This window comes from Dermacentor variabilis, chromosome 3 (genome assembly GCF_050947875.1).
Source record: "Dermacentor variabilis isolate Ectoservices chromosome 3, ASM5094787v1, whole genome shotgun sequence".
Classification (NCBI taxonomy): domain Eukaryota; kingdom Metazoa; phylum Arthropoda; class Arachnida; order Ixodida; family Ixodidae; genus Dermacentor; species Dermacentor variabilis.
In genome coordinates, this window is record NC_134570.1 from 36,620,983 (window position 1) to 36,646,149 (window position 25,167).

Sequence of the window (25,167 nt, forward strand, 5' to 3'; positions counted from 1 at the left end):
GACGCCCGACTTCGGTTATGAGCATCATCGAGCGACATCCCTCCGGACAGCGGATGCAGTCCCCTGTCCATCGGGATCTCCTTTCCCCGGCGGGGCGGTCTGTTGCGTTTCGCCTGCGACACGTGGTTTTGCCGGCGCGACGGCGGCGGGGCGGCGGACATTTTGGCCCGATCGTCGTCACCGCAACACTCATCGCCAGGTGTTTCCAGGCGCGTCTGCGGCGATGCGACCGCCTAGGGATTTCGTTCCAGTCATTGTGCCCGAAACAGGCGAGGCCAAAGCAGGGATCTCCTTCCAGTTATTGGGCCCGAAACAGGCGATGCCAAAGCAGGGATCTCGTTCCAGTCATTGTGCCCGAAACAGGCGATGCCAAAGCAGGGACCATCTTCTCGTTACAGTCATTGTGTCCGACCGGCAGCGCCACGACAGTGTGCTGCGCAGCGCCACGACAGTATGCTGCGCAGCGCCACGACAGTGTGCTGCGCAGCGCCACGACCAGGTGCTACGAGATCGTGCGCAGCGCCACGACATGGTGCTACGGCATCGCTACGACAGTGTGCGTCACCATTAGCCCATTGTACATTCACGTGCTCGTCTTTTGAGGGGTTCCTTCTTGCCCTCAACTGCGAGAGTATAAAAACAGCTGCCCCCGGACGCCAGAGGAGGGCTCCGATTTCTTCTGCTGAGTGAAGTGCTCTCCCGTCTCTCTACTTCGGTCAAACCTGACCACCAACTCTTTGCGATGTTAAAATAAACAAGTTGTTTCGTTGTTACCAGTCGACTCATGCTTTGCCGGGACCTTCGGATGCTTCGAGTTGTACCCCAGGCCGCCAGGCCAACGCTACCCTTGGGGCTTGCGACCCAGGTACAACCACGGGCGTCAGCGCCGAGTTCCCAACAGATCGTACCAGCAGTCGGATCCAAATAGGCGGCACTCACTGCCGCGACAAGCGTCTGCCCCGGAGCAGGTGCTCTCTTCACCCCACTGCAGCCGCGTTCTGCGAGAAAGAACCCGTTTCCTGCGCTACTGCGACGGGTCACCGATGCCTGACCGAAGCCGTGGCGAAAGTGCGATGCGTTCGAACGCGAGCCGTAACCTAATTGTCAGGACGCTCACCTCCTCCTATGATGCAGGTGAATGTAAAATCGGCGTTGAACTGCCGGTACTGGCTCTGACCACTGATGCACGAGTTATGCGAGATCGTGCAGGTGCGATGGGGAAGGGGGGGGGGGGGGCAGAGACGTTTTCTCATATATAGGAGATGCGCGGGTGGGGTTATTGAACGCCTCGTGTGAGTCGGTACGTGTACTGTACAGTTTCGCGTTTTGATTTATTTGTAACTTGCGTGGGGGGCATCAAACGTTTTGTGCCACAGGACGAGCTTTCGCATAGAAAAATTACTTTAGCTTGAGCGCAAGTTTAAAGAAGAAGAAGAAAAGAAAAAAGAAGATCGGCAGTTTCTCCCGGAGGAGAATTCACATTGATAGCCAGGTTTAGCGTTGCGCTTGAACTCTTCGGACGACGTTATAACTATACGCAGACACAACTACATAGGGATGCGACATACGCGGGTGCATAAAAAGTTTTGGCATCCTTAAATGCTTTAGCACGCCCTGCAGGCCCTGTGATGGCATCGCACCGGCGCCACAGAGCTGCCTAGTAAAGAGCGGCGCCAGTTAAATAACATCAATTTCAGGTTGCGAGCAGTGATATTGTTTTGCGCTTTTTAAATCCCTGCGAAGAATTAAGATAAAAGGCATGCGCGGTGAATCGAATGTTTAACGACTGTTGTTTGCCCGCAACCATTAATTGTAAATAGTTCTGAGGAATTATCAGACAAAAGCCGGGATGGTGTTTGAGCAACTATGTCGTTTGAATAATGTAGCATCTGCCTTGCATATACGGTATCGATGAACATGTAGCATACATGCATAGATATATACGGAATATCACGGTAACGGAGAAAATTTGCCTAGAGTGTCCACACAAGTGAATGAAACGCAGTGTGTTCAGGCGTATAGTGTGACACTGGATCACGCATTAACGACGTGGCCACGACCAACCGGCATAATTTCTCTATTGCAGTTGGCCAGTTGCTTGGAGTATTTTGCCTAAAGTCAGAAGCCGTACGTCCGCTATGTCCGTTCGATATGATCATATCATGTATCTCTAATCTATCTCAAAACAAGCCGAAAGGAACTATTGTAATTTATTTGAAGAGTCTTCTTGCAGTTTTCTGTATTAAAGTTGTTGGCCACGCGTACTACTCTCTACTCTATATAATTGCCGTGGTCAAAGAAAAAAATAACGATCGACGGAACTCAAATTAAATTTCAATATGTTAAACGATATTTCATGTCGTCCCGTCGACGTCCCAGCTTCTCTTGCTATACGTCTCCCAAGTCCTCGCTACAAGTGAGTTGAAACAACCACGCGGCACTTCACATATAAGTGTTATCTAAAAAATATATATATATATCGACGGGTCAGCACAGTATCGTCAGAAACTCGTTTAAAGATTCACCCTAAACAAGGAAATCTCGTCATTACGGTGACTAACTCGCAGCGTTTCAGTCAACTATTTTCATTTCCATTGCACAGTTACAGTGCACGTCAAATACGCGCCGTCAGATTCGCAAGTGAACAAGCGGGGACGATACGATCGCTTGATGCAACTACACAACTACATCTGCGCCACCGTTGAGATCGTACCAGCCTACTCTCGACAGCAGACGCCCGTGGGCTTAGTTTTACCCTTCTCCGTTAGTCTTTTTGTTGCCTTCTGCATCGTAACAAATAAATACCCGGGGAGCTAGGTGCAACTAACAGCAGCAGCAGCAGTTCGGGGGCAGCTGCAGAGTACACAGTGGGCAGTACCCGGTCTGCCAGCAGCCGGCTTCTATAGCAACCGCGTGCAAAGACAACAACACGCGCCAGACGAGTCGATAGCAGATTTAAATAAAACGGCCGCGCTTTGTCTTTGATGACCTCACTTCCTCTACCGCGGAGGCGATCAACGCCGGCAAAACGACGGTGGTAGTGCGTGAGAGAAGGCAGATGAAAAACAGGGAGCGCGCGTAATATACGTGTATACGGTGCAGAAACGATGTGCGTGCTCTCTTTTCCGTGTTTGCCTTTTTCTTGCAACTCGCGTGTTGACGATTTTCGTTGTTGTTTCAGGCGCCGCCATTTAGAAGCAGTATTACGTAGAAACGTTCCTCTTTTGCTCTTTAATGTCTTTACTAGGCCTGCACTGTAATGCCTTACTACGCCGCGGGTATTTGCCGCCACTGTGAACCTGTATCCGTGGCTATCTTATAGCCGAATGAATGAATGAATGAATGAACGAACGAACGAACGAACGAACGAACGAACGAGTGAGTGAGTGAGTGAGTGAGTGAGTGAGTGAGTGAGTGAGTGAGTGAGTGAGTGAGTGAGTGAGTGAGTGAGTGAGTGAGTGAGTGAGTGAGTGAGTGAGTGAGTGAGTGAGTGAGTGAGTGAGTGAGTGAGTGAGTGAGTGAGTGAGTGAGTGAGTGAGTGAGTGAGTGAGTGAGTGACTAAGCTTTAATACTGGTGTGCATAAATCATATCGACCTAAGCGTCCGAAGCAGACACTTTCGATCTGGTTACTCTTTAAGACGGTCTTCTGCGCAACCGTTTTGTCCATCTAGCCCACGTTGTTATAGGCGAGTATACAAGGATACACGAAAACAAAGCGAGCGATGGCGTCAAAAGGCAACCCCTAAACGTTGTTCTTATTGGCACCACCATATTTACACCACCGGTTTTGCAAAACAACAACAAAAAAATGCTTTTCCCTTTTCTCTGATATACTCACCGTTAAACAACAGCAATACAACAACGATGCCAGCAACGGGTATATACAGCCCCCTAAACGGGTGCCCATATATTTATTGCCCGAGTAGAAAGAAAAATGGTTCTTTGCCGTTCCTTCTTCGACTGATACAATTAGGGTAAAGGCACGCCAATGAACGACGCAACTTGGGGCCTTCAAAAGAATTTCTGCTAATTACGAAGGGAATCCCTGAATATATATATAACAAAGGGGACACTCGCCTCCTCGCCGAGGCAGCGCTGTGGTAAACAAGAATCACGAACTTGACCCCTCAGGTCGTCAAGAGGTGGAGCGAACGTTTCCCTTCTTCATATTCACTTTATAATCCCTCCCGCTCCTCTTTCTTTTTTTCTACGAATGCGTGGCCAAACTGAACTTGCATCTAGGCCTCCAGTTCGCTTCCATATTATGCACATTCATCAGCGTTTGTTAAACCTGAGAGTGCCTAATTGATTGTACCCTAGAAATTCAGGCCCTCTGACCTGACAATGCACGCAATTAACGCTCACACTTTTCATATTTTTCTTCCATTTCTTTTCGAGGGCACTTGCTTACCATTGCGCTCGCATGCAGTGGCCGTCATAAGTACGCAGGCCAGTGCGCATGCGAGAGCAGCTGCTGCAGCTTGGAGCGCGTTTATATACAGCTACCGATAAACTACTCGCGGTTCGAAGCTCTATAGAGTCTGTGCAGGAGGATTAATTTCATTCTGCAGGGCGTCCGGAGGCTGATAATAAAATGAAAAGGTGCTGGATTGAAGATAGCGGTATGGGATTTCTTGTTGTGATTACACTGGAATATAGATTTTGCTTGGCCAAGCAATGTGGATCGCAGGAACTGTCTGTTAATCCTCTTAAACGCCTCCACTGCAACCTCGCAGCGCATTAAACTATTTTTCAGGTAGCTAATTAACGTCAAGTCATTCAAGTCTGGAGTCATTCAAGCGTCGAAGCTGGCCGTTAAATTTTCTGCGTGCAATGTTTAGGCATCCGACAAACTTTCAGTTTTCATGCAATTTTAGAAAGTCTGATTTCTCGATATTTCTTGTTCAGCGAACTACTCCTGATTTTGCGATCGTGTACATAAGCCACAGGCTTGAACTGCTTCTCATTTCGCCATCATGCAGCGTTGCCAAAGTAAGCTCGTTATTCCTAAGTGATAAAAAAAAGGTTAACAAAATAATAATAAAGACGTCTATACAATGTGTTTTTCCTTGCTTCGTTGCTGTCTCGCTTGCTACTGCTCGGTAACCTTCTAGGCCTGAACGCGACATTGCTCTTATTCTTGGAAACGGAAACATAGAGATGACGTCACCCGTGCGATGCTCGTAAACAACAGCGACGCCAGTGAACGACGTTCTGACGCTTGTGCCAGATCGCTGTCTCATGCTCGCGACCTCGGAGACTAAACTTTCAATAATGGGCGTCTTTCGGGAACTGCACATGTTTCGGATGCCCGGAGAGCTGCTGCAGTTTGCTTTCATGGGCGGAGTTTGTACTGATTTCTTTCACTCTAGGTTGTCACCGAACACAGCCCTCTTTTTCTTTTCTTTCTTTCTGTAGTCTTTTGCCAAGCGTCAGCTTATCTCACGTTGGCTAATAGCTTCCCAGACACATACTAACTTGTATTGCATCGAATGATAGTGCTTTAGAACGGGGGAAAGCTGTGGAAGTTGCACGGTAGCGCACAGTTGGCTACGCTGCGTCGAGGCAGAGAGTTAAAGAACGAAAATGGAAGTTTTGATGACGGGAAACGAGGACAGTTCGTCGTGAAGATCATGTTATAGCCCGCCACTTTTCATTGCAGCGCAAAAGGGAGATGCAAATGGCAGGCGACAATGCACTAAATGTATGCACATTGTTCAGTAAGGGGGATGTGCCCTATACGCGCACTATACGCACCAGCGTAATTGGTCCACACAGGGCGTTCTCGCACAAACACATAATAACGAGACAGAAGGTTAACGAATGCACACGGCTGCGCATCTGGCTGATGACGACACGCTATTTGAGATGGTAATGAAATGTTCTCTTCTCTTCAAAGGTCGGATCACTGTTCTCGTAGCTTTCTGCACAAATCACATCAGAGGCCAATGTGTCAGAATGTCTCACGCAAAACCTGCGCTCACCTCATATCAGCTCACCTGACCGGGCGACATCGCCAATCCAATACCGGAGCCCTGGCCAGACTTGGCTACGAGCCATACAACTATTCACTGAAGCGCAACTGAAATCACGTTGGATTTTTGCCAGCACGCTTTCAAGCTGTGTTCTCTGGAATCGAAGTGCGCACTGATTTACGAGAAAGATATTCTTTCTTTATTCTTTCTTTCTGGCAGTATGGCGTTTCTGTAGCGCACCAGTCGACTTTTGAATCTGGCGAGGTTTGCCCGCGGCGTGCCTGCGAATATGACAGGCTTAAGGGACGTAATCTATTTTTCTTTTCTTTTTCGATATAAAAAAGATACACGGGCGGCAAGACGCGGGAGTTAGTACTGTATTGAGGATGGCGCCCTCATAAAGGAAAGGACTAACAGGGTCTGGGAGCAGAGCGGAGTCTCCAGTTTCAATTCACCCGTCCTTGTACACTTTTATAGCGTCTGAAGGAGGGTGCCTGTTTATGGTTCCTCGCATTCTTGTTCTTCTGCGCAGACATCGTTTTTGTTGTTTCCTCATCATATATTCACGCATACACTTCTTTTCGTGCTTTTACCCCCGGCAATCCCCGTCCTTCCTCCCCCCCCTCGCGACTGCCACTATTTACTTTCTCCCTTCTCTCCCAATCTCCTCCTCTTCAAGATTTCATTTTTCTCCTCGTACATATTTTTTTTTTTTGTCTCGCTTCTCGCTCGCTCTCAATTCCCCCCCTTATCTTTTTTCTTATTTCGACCCGCTCGTCTCCCCTCGCCTTTAATCGCGTCGCCACGTAGAGAGAAGCAACGGCGGCAACAGCGGCAGAGGCGATTCAGCAAGCGGCTTGCGAGTGTGACGCGTGCGTCCTTTCCCGTCGTCGTGGTTGTCTCGTGCCCTCCTCCGCAGAGCGGGCGCGCCGCCTCCCCTCTCGCCCACCCCTCGCGAGGAGGCAGCGGCACGTCGCGGCCGCGCGGCGAACTAGGCGCGCCTGTACGCGGCCCGGCGCAGCGCTTCGAGTCGCGCTCCGTCAGCGGCGGCAAAGACTCGGCCGGCGCGCTTCCGACCCGAGCGGCGCCGCAGCCGCCTCGATCTCCTCTTCACTTCTCTCTTCCCGATCGCTGCCACCGCAGGCCGTTCGCGCTCCCGGCCTCTCTCCGTGCATCGTGGTCGCGTGCGCGCGGCGCGAACACTGTGTGCGTGCGCTCGCGCGCGCGTGTGTGGTGTATCGTTCCACGGAAAGTGTGCTTTCGCCCCCTTCTGTTCCTTCTTTTTGTGCCTTCTTTTTTTTTTTATTTGCCACCACTGTGAGAGATCGGCGTATCCGTGTTTTATCTCGCCATACCGTTCGTGGTGGTTGTCACCGTTGCCTCTCCACCGAAGAAATCGTCGCCGACCCGTGGACACATTTCAATCTACACGCCTTCGAATCGCGCGCCTCGCATTCTACCGGTGTGTAGCCCGGCATGATGGGACTGCGGATCGCTCCGGTGGCGACGCGAGCGAGGAAGACATCGACGACATCGGCTAAAGTCACCGCGCGAGGATCCGTCGCTCCTTTTGCCCCGGCCGTCAACGACTCCGTTTCTCGTGCAAAATTTTCTGCGACGACATCAACGGCCGCGACGACTACGACGACAACGGCGCTGAAGAAGTCCGCCCATAACGGCTTCCGTCGGCTGCACTCACTGTCGCCTGCTCGGTGCTCGTTTGTGCTCTCGCGGTTCCCGTGCTCTCTCATCGTCGTCGACCACAACAGCGGCTCGTGTTCGTGCTTGTTGCCTGTCGCGGCGGCGACGCCGGATGTGCTGCCGTCACCTTCGACGACTGTGACCAGCGGCGCGGCAGCGTGGGATTACTGCAAGTCCACTCGCACGGGATACCGAGGTGAGTCGAACCGTGCCGAACAAGGAAGGCGAAGGGGGGTCTCGCCGCGCGACCGCGATGTGTCGCGCGTTATCTTCCTTTCGGAGCGTGCCACCCGCATCGCACATTTGAGTGCTCCTCAGACTCCTTTTTCATCGTGAATGACGCGGGCGCAGCCCAAATAACCAGTCTACTCCATTCATTCTTCAACTATACTCTCGTGTCTTCCAACTACGTCTCGCCGACTTCACTTCGCCACCGTCCTGATCTGTTGCTTTTACTGTCAAGACAGAAAAGCACTTGTACATGTCTAAGGATCCTTATTTTGTAGAACCAAAACTACGTAGAACATTACCGGAGTCGCGCGTTCTACGCTTTTCAATCGCCTGCACACTCATTAGCGGTAGTTTAGTTGGCAGCTCGGCGTCGAGATCGACCATCACTTCGTTCAGTTCTCATCTATTGCCTTGAATGTCGAGACAGAGAAACATCTCCACCTGTCTCGGATCATTGCTGTTGGACCAAAGCTATAGAACACGACCGGCACCGTGTCCTACGTACTTTTGATCGCTATCAATACCGTTTCTGGCCGAGTAGTCAGCAACTCGGCATCGAGATGAACCACTGTTCATCTCGATGAACAGTGGACTGTTCACGTTTTCAGTCCAGTTCATCGCTAACGTTTTCATGAAAAAAATCCTGAACGGGGGGGGCGGGGGGGGCTAGGAGGCTTCGCTGCATAGCAGTGTTAGCGATTGTTTGATTGATTCACTCATTTACTCATCCATTAATTTCTTATAAATTGGAAATGCTGGCAACAAGCACAATTTTTCTCCGCCTTCTCGCAGCTTAACTTGTTCAGTGAAGGTTGATGATTGGAGAAGTGAAACATTTCAGCTAAGCAGTTCGCAGCCAAGCGCAAGACAGCCAAGTGCAATTTAACAAAAAAGGATTATATAAACAAAAAGCGGTGCTCACGAGTTTCTGTCTTCCGCCGTCAAACTCGGGCGATGCGCAGCCGTCTGCGCTACGTCACCGTGTCTCTAGAAGGCTTCGCTGCATAGCAGTGTTAGCGATTGTTTGATTGATTCACTCATTCACTCATCCATTGATTTCCTATAAATTGGAAATGCTGGCAACAAGCACAATTTTTCTCCGTCTTCTCGCAGCTTAACTTGTTCAGTAAAGGTACATGATTGGAGAAGTGAAACATTTCAGCTAAGCAGTTCGCAGCCAAGCGCAAGGCATCCAAGTGCAATTTAAAAGAAAAGGATTCTATAAACAAAAAGCGGTGCTCACGAGATTCCGTCTTCCGCCGTCAAACTCGGGCGATGCGCAGCCGTCTGCGCTACGTCACCGTGTCTCGGCTAGGCCGTGAACAGCAGTCGCCCGCGCGGCGGTACTGCGAAGGCGGCTGCTGGCATTTACCTCCCAGGAGGGAGAACGTAATTGTGAAATCTCACTGTGCCGCGACCGCGGCTTCAAGCTTCATTGTGTCGAAAAATATTGATTGCGAAACTGCCCACTCGACTCAATGATTCGTTCTCGGCTTCGTTCTGCGGAATTTTCATTCTTGTTTTTCTCCCTGCGTCGCAAGCCAGACACCACCCACCGTGATGCCGTTACGTGCACGCTGTCGTGCTCGTGCACTTCTTGCGCTATGCCACGTTGTTCTCACTGTGTTATCAGCATAACGGTATTTAATGAGAATAATATTGTATTTCAGCACTTCGTCGTTAAGCATTGCCCATATGGTTAGGTGTTTCGGCTTGGACGTGTGCTTTATTACCTCTTTTTCTTTGATAAGCGCATGCGTATGATAAGACATGTCGGCGAATTCGTGGTGGCGCCAACTACCTATCCTTCGATAAAAGTACTCGAGCAGGCACGCTCACAGACCGGTAGTAACGCGTGCACATGGTAGGTTAGCAGTCCACATTGTTTTTTTTTTTTTCGCTTCCAATTTGCAGCGTGTGTGTTCGAATAACTAAATTCCTTAGCACATTCATGTTGCAGAGGTCTCGAGGAAGAAATTAGAGAAAATAAACGTTGCTCGACGAATAACCGAAGGACATAAGAAACTGAGCCGTACAACAAACGTTCGTTATTCTTGTTCCTTATTATTTTTTTTTTCTTTATTGAAGTGAAATGTTAGGAGAGGTTGGCGCCCTTATGGTGGCACCAACTACTCCTTGTCACTTGACAAACGAAACAAATTTGCATAAAAAGAGAGAATAGCGACACAAAATATAACGCTCAGTAGAACACTGGATATACTTAATGTCGCTTTAGCATGATGGTCAGATCTATGGCTGCAAGGAAATATGGCATGTTCGTACATTTGTACACACCCTGCGTGCGCAAATTATATGCGTGTACTTCTCCACGGTGACGAAGAAAGGTTTTACTTTGGCTGTTACGTGTCTTGTGTCAGAGGCTAGTCCTTACGTTTCAAGTTGCTTCTAATAATTAACATTTCTTCAGGCGTGGCACCCGTATTTAAAAAATTTGTTCGTACGATACTGAGCTGTCAGGCGTTATTCCCCCCGAGTTTTCAAATACGAAAATATGACCTTTCTTTCTTTCTTTCTTTATTTATTTATTTATTTGTTTCTATCTTTCTTCGCACTGGAAGCAACTGCTAATTCTACAGCAGCAAAGCTTTCCCTTACTGTGTCGCAGTTGGTAAACAACAGCGAAAAATCTTCTGGATTGACGGTAGAGTATAGCTGCTGCTGCTGTTCCCTTTCATTCCATCACTCACACGCATACACCTGAGAGAAGTGGCCGGGAGTCAAACCGGTCAACCAACATGTGGCGATGAAAATTAAACTACAAGTGCGGAAAATCTTGCCCTGAAGACAGTTAGATGCCCCGACAAAGGCTTAAATTGCACGTGGTAGTCAAGCAAAACTCTTGCTTGGGCTAGTTGGTTCATGCTTGAATGTGTAAAGAGCAAGACGCAATAGACTAGGAGAAAAGAAGAAAAACGACAGAACCGGCAACGGTCCTGTCGTTTGTGTTCTTCTTCTGTCCTGGTCTATTGCGCCTTGCTCTTTACACGATAGTCAGGCGTCATTTCATTTCATTTTTGTCTTTACTTGCATCTTGATTTAGAACAATTTCCAAAGAAACTTTCCGGGCTGCCGAGTCACATTTTAGTCTCTTTTAAAGATCTGCACCTCATTTGCCGACGTTGCTATGGAACGCACGAAACCATCGATCACGACGTGGTCCTCGACGCGTACGTAGCAGCAGTCAGCTTTTACCGGATTTTATCATAAAAAGAAATGTCAAGAGCAACAAATAAAACAAAGAACGACGCAGAGGGAAAATGTTTAACGTGGCAGGAAACAGCTTTCAGTCATTTCGTGGAACATCTGCTGCGGTAATGCATTCCCCTCCCCCGTCCCCGAGCTTTCTTTTTACTTCTCTCTTCTCCGCTAACACCTGTGTATGTTACACCTAACACTACCGCATTCTCACCAGCCCTGACCACATCGCGAAACCCATTTTACAGGCATTTTCAGACGGCCTTCCTTTTTGTAGAGAGAGAGTGAGAGAGTCGTAAAGGAAAAGCAGGGAGGTTAACCAGGTTGAGCCCGATAGGCTACCCTGCACTGGGGAAAGCGGGAAGCGGATGGAAAGGGTAGAAGGACAGAAATTCACACTTTGAACTGTTATGCACACAAGCTTTCATCGCTGAGTCAGTCACAGTCAGAAATACAGGCTGGCGCATTTCAAGAAACGCAGCAGCGCCTTTGTGGCCTTTGCCTTTTTGCTTTCTTTTTTTGTCTAGAGATCTGTTATGACATTCACGCCAGCTGGGAAACACGTACAGCGTATTGCATGCGGAATGTGATGATCATTTATAAAGAAATTTGAGATAGTATAGGCTTCATGGTTATGGCGCCTAGGAGGATAGGAAGAGGAAAGGGAAAGTCAGGGGACGCGGGTGGGGGGGGGTAGGGAGGGGTTAGCCAGTGTATAGGCGGGCTGAGTACTCTGTACTAGGATCAACTGTTTGTTGCTACCATTACTACATCCTATAGCTTCCGACGTCTATTCCGTGTGCTTTGCTGATTGTTTAACGACGCTCACAAGCAAACTTAGTGATTATTTAATTAATAGCCATGGGGTAGATTTCAATTGCTGCAGATTGAGCCTTAATCGGCTGAAATGCAGCTTTTCCGAAACGCCGCGACTATTGTGTGGTTCCTTCTCTCGCTTTTCGCTCAGGAAAGCAAGGCATCAACAATAGCAGTGAGATCTGCGCCATCTATAGCAACAAATATATCTGCATTGTGTTCATACTTTCTTTCTTTGCTTTTATTAAGGTGGGCTGTAATAACTGCACGTAGATGTAAAACATAGCTCTACGGATACAAAACGTGGTCAGCGGTGTCTGCATCTTTCTCACTGAAAAGCTCAGGCAATAAAGGAGCGTGCATCACGTTACATATATATCTTACTGGATGACTTAGTTGCTTTAGGGATTATTATTGGTTGCTTTAACTGATTATGACTGCATCTGCCCACGTGGAGGCAAGGGATGTGTAAAAGCGTTAGATGTGCTAGACAGAAGAAAAGGGTTGACTTACGAGAATGTGAAACAGTTCGATTTCGCGGAATGACCGCACATATTCTGCTAGTAGGTGTCGCGCATTCTACTCGCATTTTTTGCGAGATACTAAACAGACTACCTTATGACGATGCATATTCGGGAGACGGAAAGCGACGCTTAAGAAGGTGCAATTACCGACCAAGTCTGCCCTGCTAACAGTGCATGTACAACGTCATCCCCAACACAGCAGACAGCCACGTACTGTCAAAACAGTGGTCACGACGTACTTATCTGTTAAAGGCAGCTGCAGCGTTACTTTGCTTTCTGCTGTTAATATACGTTCCTGCGAGATAGGCTGAGTGACGGTGCGCCACCTCAGAGCCTTCTGCGCCGATTTCCAGTACTGATCCGACATTTCTCCCTTCATTTATCTTTAGACTTATTTTCCGGTTTCCTCGTGCAGGGTAGCGAACCGGATTCTTTCACAGTTATTCTCTCTCACTTTTCCTTCGTTCAACTCTTTCAATGACTGATTAACCAGATAACGGTTACTCGCAAAGCACTGACGACTGGGTTTTATACTTAAATGTTCTCACTCGAAAGGTTTGTTTCACTCACATAGTCGGAGCAGCCTGTACAGTGCGTCAACCTGCTCCTATTGTGGCAATCGAGCTCGACGGCTGACTCACGATGGACAAACATGGAAAGACAGTTGCAAATTATGCTTGCCTCTCGGCTCGATAATGGAGCGACCGGGACGAAAGCGGCTCGCTGGCGTCAGCGACTACATCAGTTTCCCCAACCCCGGTGTCCATTAGTTTAGCCGTAAAACCACAGCTTTATGTTGACGACAAGCGGTTTCCGCATTCTGCTTGCTTTGGCGAAGCTCTTTTCCTTTTTCCCCGTATACGGCATCTTTTTTTCCAGAGCCATTAATCAAGTCGACAGTTCCGGCGGTAGGTGCGGAACGTGATGGCGACGGTTATTATTATTCCTACTTTTGTTTTTCCTTCTTTTGATTGCTGCTGCTACTGCCGCCGATGCATGCTGAGTGTTTAGCTTGGCACGTTCGGAGAATCGATAGTCTTCCTTCATTTTTTTTTTATTTATTCCCGAGCTGATATTCTGACACGCTGTATTTCCTTACCCGAGAAATTGTAGAGTTCCAAAGTATGGACCATTGTTTCAGCCTGGTAGCAATTTCCATCATGCTTAACCTCGGTCTTTTACAGTGAAAGTTAAAAACTCGCAACTTCAGTTCGCTCTGTCCGCCCATTCATATGATGATGATGAGGCGGAGGAGGAGGAGGACCTTCATCTTTGGCGCGTGTCCACTAAGGGGGATAGTCCAAGAACCGGGCAGCTGGAGACAGCGTAAGATTAAATAGAATAGTTGTTCTAAGAAGGAGAAACGAAAAATGCACTAAGGAAAACCTTTCCGTTACTCCATCGTTTCCAGGCCTCCTTTCTCAGCCTCAGGCTCATCTTCGCCACTGCATGGTTAAGGAAAAAGAAACTGTCGAAGAGAACCATGAAACTTTGGTCAAGCCGTGCCATTGTTGTAAGGTCCAAGTTACAGTGCGCTCGACGTCGGACGTAGCACGCCGTGAATTTTGGCTGCCTGGCCATTTCGGCCGCGCCATCAACTTGAAGCATGCGAGTTAGACATTGAGCTAAACATTTACTCATTACATGGAAGGAAAAGCATGTACGTATCGTCACCCACGAAATTTCACGGGATGAGACTACCGCGGGCAATGGGAATTTTCGCTCAGTTGAGGCACGACGCTTCTAATTTAATGGATGATTAGGTATAGGTCACAAACGCTGCAATACAATCTGAAACATTGAATTCAAGTTTATGCGCCGACCGATTGCGCCACGTTCAAAGCGCGTGCGTACCCGTTTTGCCGGCGCCATGATGACAGTAGTCCTCTCTCCCGCTGTGCATGGCTTCAAAGTAACTTTGAGAAGAATGCTCCGGAGAATGCGTTTGTAGATTTTTTTTTCTAGTTAAATTAGCACCAAGTTGGGAGGTGCGTATCCTCAACTCGACTCTTATTGTAGATATTCTTTTCTTTTCTTTAATCTCACCCCGTGCTCTCTGATCTTTGGGCTAAGCGGGTTTATCAGAGCGCAAAGAACATACATTTTACTATAGTTGCCCTTGAGCCCACTAAGAACACCACCAGCATGCTCTGCGACAAAATAAGGAAGAGTTCATTTGTGCTGTTTAGCATCTAGAAACTGCATAGTTCATTATGACACACGGCAGAGCTGAGGGCTCCGGAATAATTTTGACCGCTTGGGGTTCTTTAACGTGCACGGTGCCATAGCCATGCACTGAGCTATCACGACGAGAGCTTTGAGACAGCGGTGGCTTAGGTATACTCGTCGAGAAATTGGTCTTTGACGCTGCCTTCCCCCCCCCCCCCCCACCCTTATTTTTTTCTCAAATATTGTGTCCCGCAAGCCTTTATGGCCGGCTGTACATATGCATAAGCGAACGACAGCCTCCAAGGCGCCGCTTATGGAAGTTGTTTTCCGGACGGACGCATGTGACTCACCACGGTTTTGCCGGTCTCCACAAGTTAACGTCCTCTGCTATCGTGATAAAGCTTCCCACCCGAGACTATTTCTCTTCCTTTCTTTTCTTTTTTGTCCCCGTCAAACTTCGTTTTCCGTTCGGAACAGTCCTTCTCCATCTCGGCACCTTATGCGATATATACAGATAAAGAATAAAAATAAGCTGGCGTGCGGAGAACATCGATTTTCGTTAAGGGCGCGAGCCTCTCTCTCGACTCCCAGTCTTCCAAGACGCCACGTTGAGTCGCACCGTCGCGCTTTCTTTGAAAACCAGATTGAGTTATGCGCGAGACAGGCACGCCAAAGGTCAAGGAAACCAACGAGAAAATAAAGCAGCGGCAAAAGCTCGCATTTCGCATATCGATTTCGGCGCCACGAGCGGAAAACAAGAATTTCCAGATTTATGGTGTACTAACCGACTGTTTATCGGAACCCCGCGCAGGGTGTCTGAAGATTGCAAAGGACAGAAAAAATAAAATGCGCGGAAGCAAAAGAAAGGAGGAAGAAGAAAAAAAAAAAGGCGGGCTGAAGGGCGCAGTGCAGTGCAGGTACTAACGACTCACGCGATGCAAATGTCCTGCGATGGACTCGCTCGATGAGAGGCGGCTGAACCCGACGGATGAGCTTTTTCTTCGAAAGTATAAGATCTCGGCAGGTCGTAGTGTCTGTGTGTGTATATATACAGGATGGCAGATCTGTGATTGTGGTTTAACCCTTACAGATAAACACACACACAAGAAATAACACACACACACAAAGAAAAAAGGAAACGCTGGTTGTAAGCTTCGAGAAAAAAAGTCGGAGCAGCCTTATTTTGTAAGGTGACTTTTTTTTTTTTTTGAAGAGCGTGGAGTGGCTTCTTTATACGTCAGCGACCAAACGCTCACGCGCTCGCCTATCGCGCTCCCATCGTGGCGCACGAAGGCGCTCTAACTTTGCATGTCGTTTTCAGTTCATGGCATTACGTTGTTTTGCGTTTTCAATAGCGTGCTCGTTTCGAAAGTGAATGCCTAGAAGGTGGCTGGCCCTCATTGACAAAGCCTGACGAGTCCAGTGATTGAGTGGGGTTGTTGTTGAACTAGCTGTATTTGTTCCAAATGAAGAAAAAGAACAAGACGACTTCTTACACGGTGGTTAGCTATACAGTTCAGTTGCACAAGTGCAAGTACTCAAAATGTGACGCGATGGAGTACCTCCATACTTCTGCTTAAAGAATCAGGAACACTGTTAATTTACACTATCTTGTCTTTCTATTTACTCTATCGTATCGTAATTTCCTCGAACTTTTCGAATAAGTATAAATGTCAGCGTTGGAAAAAGCCTGGAGGAGGTTGCCGAACGGGTTGCATACTTCAAGGAAGAACGCTCATCCGATTGAACTTAATTCATAACAGCGCACATCGAAGTTAGCTCGTGACTACGAACTGTCCTCATGTCCCGTGTTTCTGACGCAAGCTTGCATTTGCTTGCTGGAAAATTTGTGTCAAAAGTTGTGTAGCCTGCCTCTGAGTGGCCCATACGGCCTAGCTGTCCAACACAGACCGACCGACATTGCGGAGAAACTGCAGAGAAAAGAAAATCGTGTGTTTTGTGGCGTATACGTTGGCTATACGAGCGATGTAATTATGCGCGCTTGAATCGTACCTTCGTCAAAAGAACGTGCACGCGCGTGCAGGCAGACCAGTACGCGTTCGCCTCCTTCCCGTGAGCAACTCGCTACTCATTTCCATAGATCCGCTTCTTTAGTGGTTAACGTCTGTACCACGTCGGCATTCCAGTCGCGATGCGCGCACGGATCACCCCGCAAGGCGCGCTCGAGATACCTGCGAGTGACGTCGAAGGAATGAATGGGGTGTATGTCAAACCCTCCTTCGGGCCTGTAGGCGTTCCTTCCACGTCGTTCGGACGTCATTTGCAGGATGTGCCGGGTACAAGACCAGCACTTGCTGTCAGCGACGTCGTCGCCATATGCTGTCCGACGACGAGGAAGCGCGCCGACGCGATCGGCACGAATCGCGAACAGCGGTCGCACCGGGATCGATGTCATGCCCGCAGTTACAAGCGGCCGGCGCTCGCTGCAACCTCGTAACATGTTTCGAACTCTGGAAGTGTCAGTTTTCACCACTGCCACGACTAGGTGCTGTCGTGGCTGGTAGTTCTGCCCGCGGTATAGCGCGGTGTTGCTTTCTTTTTATCGTTTTCACACAAATTTCTTTGGGCTCGGCAGGTGCGCTGTCCGGAAGAGATGCCATCGGGCTTGCCTACGGTCGTGCACACACTTAACCCGAACAGGGATGCGTTGCACGGAAGATATTACGGCGGCCGCTTGCCACATCGTGCCAGCCAGTTTGGTTCGATTACTATTGCGAAGAGAGGTTCGATCACATAACTGCCATGCGGTGATGTCGATTCGTTCATCTTAGTGTTTCAGTTCAGCAAGTCTTATATGCTATTCTTTGCAGTGCATGAGTGTAAATGCAGGCACGAACAAACCTTTGCTGCTTTATATGTGCATGTTCTTCCACAGAAAAACAAAGTGTGTGTGTGAGAAAGAGAGAGAGAGTAATGAGACGAGGATTTATGCCAACAGCCATAGAAAAATCGCTGCGACTCGCAATCGCACCCACGAACCCGTACCCTGCAGCAGAACGCAACAGCGACTGTGGCACTCGGACGTGTGCTATAATACGGACGCGCCGAAAATTCCTCGGCGAAACACGCTTTGTCCAAGCATTCGACGTGCTTCGATCGATTTCTCCAGCAAGGCTGAGACAGCCCCAGAAACGTGTGCACGCGTTGCAATGAGCACACGAAGCTACTGGAGAGGCGGGCTCGCATGTTAGAACCAGCCGTCGCATTGCACAGGAAGCCAGGCTTCGCCCATGTGGCGCGGAAGCCGCGCACATCACGCAGATGTTCCTCTCTGCACCCGCATACGGAAAATTATAGCAGTGAGCCACGCATGTCTGCCTGTATTGCGTGGCGTGTCACCTGGCCGCGAACCGCAGTCTGTTCTAGACTGCGAAATACTAGTACTGCTTCCGACTTGCAGTAGTCGTTGACTTTAGGCGCGATATATAAAAGTGCTAAACGAAAACGCGAATGCGCAGAAAGCTGCAGCGTTGTGCATCGCGCATGCGCAGTGGCTAACAGTGTATTATTATTATTATTATTATTATTATTATTATTATTATTATTATTATTATTATTATTATTATTATTCGCGTGCGCGAGATTGTTTCTGTGGATGCGCTTTTCGAGACTTACCAGCAGTAGTGCGTCGTAAGCGAGGCATTCAACGTCAGTTTTGTTCGTGGCTTCTGGGAAGAACGTGAGGCTTCCATTGCTTTAAACTAGTGAGCTATCACTACAGTTCTCAGAGACATTGCCGCAGTTTCTACATGATGCAGGGCTACTTGATTTTCTTTAACTTATTTCGGGATAATCTCTCGCGGCAATTCCTGCAAAAAAAAAGAAAGAGAGAAAGAAAAGATAGAAGACAGGAAACGAAAACTGCTATAGAAGAAACTGAAACTTGACTCGACATCATTTACCGCGTATGTGCAAGGAAACAGCCTATGTTCTCTCGTGTTTACAGTCGTACAACGACTACTCGACACGGCGGGCCGCTATTCCCCCTCGAATCTTTTCCACGCATGAGCGCGACCGTCGGCGTATCATAGCGAAGCTGGCGGCACATTGTATCGCGCTCAAACGTAGCCACCGCTGCCGCCGTCTTCGCCGCGGAACACGAACGTCCGGCAGGACGTGGGAACAGTCGCGGCGCGCCATTCGCCGTGGTTATCGGCGCGGCAGACATTCGGGGCTGGCAAGCTGGCTGCGAGGACCGAAGCGAGGCGGCGTTCGGGCATCTTCTCCGCCGGGTGCCGTGCACTGCAGTGCAGCCAGTCAACCGGCCGCCGCCACTATGGGTCGCACACGTAGCACGCGCGTTTATCGCTTTGCGAGCAAAACGCAGAAATCGCGCTGCATAAAGGAGGTAAGAAAAATAAATAAATAAAAGTAGAAGAAGAAAAGCGATGAAGCGGAACCCGATTCTTTCACAAGGCTGGCGCGACTGCTTTCTCGGACTCCATAATGTTGTGCATACTGACGGAGTGCCTCCCCCCCCTTCTCCCTCTCCCCCCCTCTCTCTATCTATCTCTCTTCATCGTTCCTTTTGCCTCGCACTTCCTTTCCCGCCACGCTTGCGTGTTCGGCGGAGAGTGAAGTTTGAACGCGGAGGAACGCGTGTGAAATGACGTCGTTCTGTATCGATTTCGTATACCGAAAGGGTACTGCAGTAACATCATTGTCGAAGGCTAAGGGAAGAACACAGTGTATGAAAGGGAGACCGAGAACGAGCAAATGAAGAAAAAATAAGTAGGCGAGCGAGTCTGCGAGCCTCTTCGCTGGTCTATCGAGCTGAAAGCCGCATCGTGCATACAAGAGCGTTAACCGTGTTTTCGCAGTTATTGCCGCGGTGGAGCCGAAGTGAGTGAGTGAGAAGACTCCGAAGGAGAATAAGAAGAAGACAAGACGACGGTTTCTTGCCATTGTCTTACAACAGGTCGCTGCTAGTGTACTCCCGTTCCACGCGCGTCGACCGCCCGCTACCCAGCAGCGTCGTGGGGACACGCGGAAAGAATGCGAATGCTCGGCGATCAGCCTCTCCTTTCCGCGGAGCTACAGCGCTGACGCAGCGCGACCTGCCGACGCAGAGGTCAGCGAACCTCGCGTCGTACACTCGGTCTGGCACGTCAAGACGAAAGTGAGGGAAGATATTCCATTGACTAGATGGAGTTGCGAAACGCCTCTGATGGTGCCTCCATCGCGTACGCGCTCTAGAAATGTTAAAAGAGGGCACCGAGGCTTTGCAGCATAGAAGCATCGACGCTTGTAGAGCTCCCCTTCCTTCTCTTTGTCGTACATGTATACATTGTCACGGGGCGGGCGCTTCCCAGATATCCTTGCGCTCGAAGAATCACACTGTGGGCGGAAGGCGTGTTTTGTTCCGCCATTACTCCGCACCTGGGTGTTCTTAAGAAGCCCACGGGGGACAGCGATCAGTCAATCTGTGTTCCCTTCCTTTTGGGCATTCTGTGAGAAAGAAAGAAAGTAAAAAAAAATATTTAACTGTGAGTATTCGGTTTCAATCGAACCAATTTGTTCGAGTCGCACTCTCAATGCGCTCCAGCCAGTCAGGCACCATAGAACCGACGTGTACAATGAACGGTGATTAATCAAGCCTCCCTCCCTCCTCTGGCCGTTCGCTATATGTGCTGTACCGCGGGCGCGCGTTTTCAGCGCTGGTGTGCAAATATCTGTCTTCGCAGCCTTCGCTTTCCAGCGTGCGCCTTTTAGATTCTGCGTCTTCGGTAGTGACATTTCGCAGATATCGTCTCGCTTGTCGCGTTCTCTTTCTTTTTTCTCATTTCTTGGCATTCCGCTACAAGGAACGACGTAGTTCAAGCGCCTTGACATTTCTCGCTTTTATTATTGCTATTCCTTTCTTTCTAAATTGTTTACTCGTATGCTGAGTAGCGCGCTTGACAATAAAAAACGAAAATTCAAAAGCAGCGTGTAATTTGTCAAATGTTCGCGAAACCTCCGGCACCGCTAGCCTGCGGTGCGAGCATGCCTCATAAAACAGCACGTTTTCTCTCTCTCTTTCTCTCCCTTCTCCCCATTTCTTTGTCGTCTTTGCTCCTGAAATATTCCAGCTTGTTTTGTCTTAAAGAAAACGCCAACCAGATGGTACGGGCGGCAGGCGGAGGATCACATAACAAAATTCTTGTACGCACCGATTTGCGTCATGAATCTAGAAGCGTGGCAAAGAATGTAGAGACACAAGTGCGTCTAATTTCATCGCTCGAGACTTAAGCATCGGCCTTAAGTTCCAATGCTTTTAACATTAATGTAAAAAAAACAAGAACTGAACAGACTCGTCTAATATAACCCCACTGCCTGTCGAACCACAGGTGTGGGATGTTTCATCGCTCGAAACCTAAGCATGGTGTTTAAATATGAGTGTTTCTAAATTCCACTTAAATAGCGAGACTTAGGCCCGGTAATTAAGGCGGTTTGTTCCCTAGCTGTAGGTAGGTGATCGGCATTCACAAAACCATGGCGAAGTCTAGTCAAGTCGCTGGTCTGGAACTTTAGAGACGCTTCGGGTACTATTTAATTCGCCTAAGTTGACTTTGGCGGCATATTGGAGAAGGGCTGCCGTCGTTGTACTCTCTAATCAACATTTATGAATTCGCATTTTCCCACATACCTCTGCAGTAGCATTTCAACAGGAGCTACATCCCATATATTTTGATACTTTGATTGTTTCTTACCGAGGGAAAAAAGTTACATCAGCCGATATACGTGTTCCGTGTAAAATTTTTTCATTTATATATGTGCAAGAAATTGCGGAACTCCGGGCTTTAAATAAACTCTAAGGCGACAAGGGGTCAGTCGCCGATTGTGAAACACGCGTGTTGTGATATAGCGGGTCCGCGCAGTGCTTATCGCTGCGCGTGGCCGCTTTGTATACATTGAAAAAACCCGCTTCTCTTACTAATTGTTGACTCAGTTTTTAATGACAACCGGCTTAGTCAAGCGGTTGTAGCCTGAACTGATTTTTTAAAGGGTTACAAGTGCTACTAGCTGTGCTTTGCTGCAATAGTATGCGGCGAGGCTGACCGACTGTGATTGTCCAACTGTGCTCGTTTTTTTTCTCTCTCTCTCTCTCTCTCTCTACTTTCCTGTAACTATACCTCCCCTCTCTCCCCAGCGTAGGGTACCAAACCGGATCTTCCCCTCTGGTTGACCTCCCTGATTTCTTTCCTTTCTTCTGTGTCTCTCTTTTCGGGTTCGCCCATCAGTTTCCGCCGACGTAATACGCACCGCTCAAAAAAGCTAACTACGTCCGCCAAATCCGTCGCTGTGCTTATACCGTTCGTAGGTCGACGACGCGACGTTTCGATTAGCTTTTCGGGAGACTTAAGGAGTATAATGAACTCGGTAACTATACAGATCTTCTATACAGATCTTGTTATAGTCCGGAATTATGCATCTTTATTTTGTTTTATTTTCTTAATGTGTTTGTATGCCGGGTTTCGTAATTGGGGCTGTCATTATAGTTTAAGACTTTCGCACTGCAAAAAACATTCCATGGAGCGCATCGCAGGCGAGAAATATTCGCTAGCCTGCGCGGATGCCTTTGCCACCCACTTCCGGAAAACGTTCCATCACCTAGAGATTCATGGGGAAAAATAAGAAGAAAAATAAATCGCTACTCGCACGTAATCCACTCAAGAGGTGCATTGGACACACTGCACACAACAACGAGACCGTCTTAAGGAGCGATTGAGAAACTTGTGAATCGTTTACGAAATTTAAACACTGAGATTATTCACGCTGCTGCGTCCTAATTATTCACAAGGCGCAATACTACATTTCGCTAAATACATTTCACTGATTACTTCACTACTACGCAACGCTGTGGTTACTTTAAAGAAAAAAAAATTCCAGCAGATCCCACTAGCTGGAATCTATGTAAAGCGCAGCTTTGCGTGAGTGCATAAAGAGCCGAAACACGAGTGCCCGCACGCACGTACACAAACGCACGCGAAAACGTGGCTGCACACAAATTGTGCCGAGCCTTTGTTAAGCAGAGTTGCTGACTACCAGCCAACACGACGGACGGCTTGAACGCACCATGGTTTCAGAGGCAGCATGCGCATACGTACGTAGTGAAATTCGAATCCATTCTACCTGCAAGAAGCGTTTACTTCCTCATTACCTCGCATCCAAGGATTCGCGAAGGCGAGCTTTCTGGTTCTTTTTTCTCTCCCCCGCACGGCCGGCGCCGCCGCTGCCGCGCAGGCGAGCGCCATCTGGTGGTGCTGCAAGGAACCCAGCGGGGCGCGCGCTCCGCTGAGATTGGCTCCCCTATCCGGCAAGGGAACAGCCAGGCTGCAGACACGGTCATGAAAACCGGCGATGTTCACCAAGAAAAGCTTAGCTTTAAAACGGTGAACGCTTGAAACAGATCTGAATCGTTTCCAGGCTTCTGAAAATTTACAAACTGGGATACATAGCGCAAGAATGGCACAAAGACGAAGCATGAACACGGGACGAGCGCTACGTTCATACATAGCGCTCGTACCGTGTTTCTGCTTCGTCCTTGTGCCATTCTTGCGCTATGTATCCCACTTTGTATGTATCCCACCAACACGCCCAAACTTCTTCCCTGCTAAAGTGCATTTCTGCAAATTACCTAACTTGATTGGGCAAGACTGTTGTGTTTTCTCCGCTCACACACGTCGGATTCATGTCAACGTTCTGTAGCAACATTAAAACTATTCAGCAACTGTTCGCACTATTGGGCGACGATGTTGAGAACAGCAGCTACGCCCGTTCTAATGGTGTATCTGGAGGTCATGTCACCGCCGGCGTAAATGCCGCTTTTGTTGCGCAGCACATTTATTAGACTCCGGTGGACACTATTGTGTTTCGGTATTCCTACTCCATCATAGAGCGCTCAGACATGTAGGTTCATCTTAATTAGTTCTACTTCAATCCTGCGTATCGCACCCATAATTATATATTTCTCACACCAGCTGCTGTTTTGGGAAGATAAGCTGGTTTCCTGGGAAGAGGCTCTCAAATTTCCATTCTTGCATGAAAAGATAGTGCTGTGCGGATATGAGAGGGCGTTTTAGACTCACTAAGTCATTAACATGTGTTGGCAAGTTCGAAGCAGCATATTGATATGGAATACTTTTCTTGGTCCATACTTTAGGTTAACTTGACTCGCTTTCATGGAACCCTAATGCGTTTCCCTAAGTATCTTTGTTTTGCTACGCCGCTGCATGTGAGAGAAGCACAGTCGGGACTCTCTAGGTCGAAGTTCGTGTTAAAGTTCAAGCCAAAACAGAACGCGAAAGAAGGTACGAAGATAATTCGCCGAGGACACGTAATAAATTGAACCCGCGTTATCTATTGGTGCTAGAGGTCGTAAAGTTGACTCTGACTACGATCGGCTACGAAGTGTACATATTATTTAGTTAGCGGCGTGAACAGAAGTCAAAGGAAGTCTCCGTGATGGGCCTATATTTATTAGGTTAATTGTTGTTTTTTGTTGATTTATTTATTTGAGCATCACCATTTATTCCTATGCGTGTTTTTATATATTTTTGCTTATAGAATAGAGAAATGAAGCAGCCCAGGTACTCTTTATCTCAAGCTCTCCACGGTAACTCATGCATAACAAAACAGAGAGAGAGAGAGAGCAAAAGCGAGCAAGACATTAGTGCCAGGCGCGCGGTTTTAACAAAAAGGAGCAGGCATTGTCTGAGTATGCTGTAAGGAGACTGGGAACTAACAGCGCAGAATCAGCAGAACGACAAACGACGCGGGAGTTATAACAAGCCAATGAGATATAAAACGGTTGTCTCGCAGTGCTCATTGTGTCTTTAAATGCGCTTTCGCGGGAAGCATCTGTTGAATATCTCAGTGCGGGCTCTCCTTATGCAAAGCAGATGGCGTGGTTTTAAATGCTGGCGTGCCGAAGTGGTGACGCAAATGGGCTGTTCTTTCATTACCGTTGTTGCGGCTCTGACGCGCGTTGGTTAGTTATCGGTTACCTTAAAAGAGCTCCTTTGTCAGAGATAGTGTTTTTTGTTGTCGTCGGTTTCCGACTTCCGCACGAGCTATAATGGCGGCTCTTCGTACCACGAAGTGTACGAAATATAGCTTCCTTTCCTACGCATGCGCCTGTGTGCACGACATTTCTAGCAGCCAAATGGCACCGCCTACGTCACAAGGATGAAACTGTGCGACGTATAAGAAATTTGTCGATATACATTATGCCGCTGTCGTCTATTGGGGCTACGGCTGTTGAGCTTAGTCGAAAGGTGCTGTTTCCACCGCTGAGCGTAAGAGCAGTCTATAGCTTTGTCTCCGGTCCACTTAAATACCAGCACAAAACAGGAAAGTTTGCGGCGTCTTCGCACCTGTAGTTAATGCCCGTTAACAAAGATGACTTTCAGGATGTGAAACGTGTATGTTCCTATCCGCTGGCGGTCACACAAGGACGGAGAACCTTGTGTGTTCCTATGATCCGGCATTAGCATTCGTCACACTTATCTCGCGCTTGTCGGTACAGTGG

At 48.4% G+C, this 25,167-nt stretch overlaps 1 protein-coding gene and 1 long non-coding RNA gene across 4 annotated transcripts in view; one reads left to right on the plus strand and one right to left on the minus strand.

Moving 5' to 3' along the window:
• LOC142575419 (uncharacterized) overlaps nucleotides 1-8,895 on the minus strand; it is an 83,671-nt gene extending 74,776 nt beyond the window's left edge. The window contains exon 1 of the long non-coding RNA XR_012826640.1: nucleotides 8,831-8,895. This is a non-coding gene — a long non-coding RNA (uncharacterized LOC142575419). The remainder of the gene's footprint in view (nucleotides 1-8,830) is intronic.
• LOC142575417 (uncharacterized) overlaps nucleotides 1-25,167 on the plus strand; it is a 629,386-nt gene that overhangs the window by 424,934 nt on the left and 179,285 nt on the right. Inside the window, exon 1 of one of the 3 annotated variants that reach the window (XM_075684776.1) lies at nucleotides 7,000-7,873. The exons of the other annotated variants lie outside the window; for them this stretch is intronic. The gene's annotated coding sequence lies outside the window, so the exon portion shown is untranslated. Of the gene's footprint in view, nucleotides 1-6,999; nucleotides 7,874-25,167 lie in introns of those variants that run through there. 3 annotated transcript variants of the gene reach the window in all.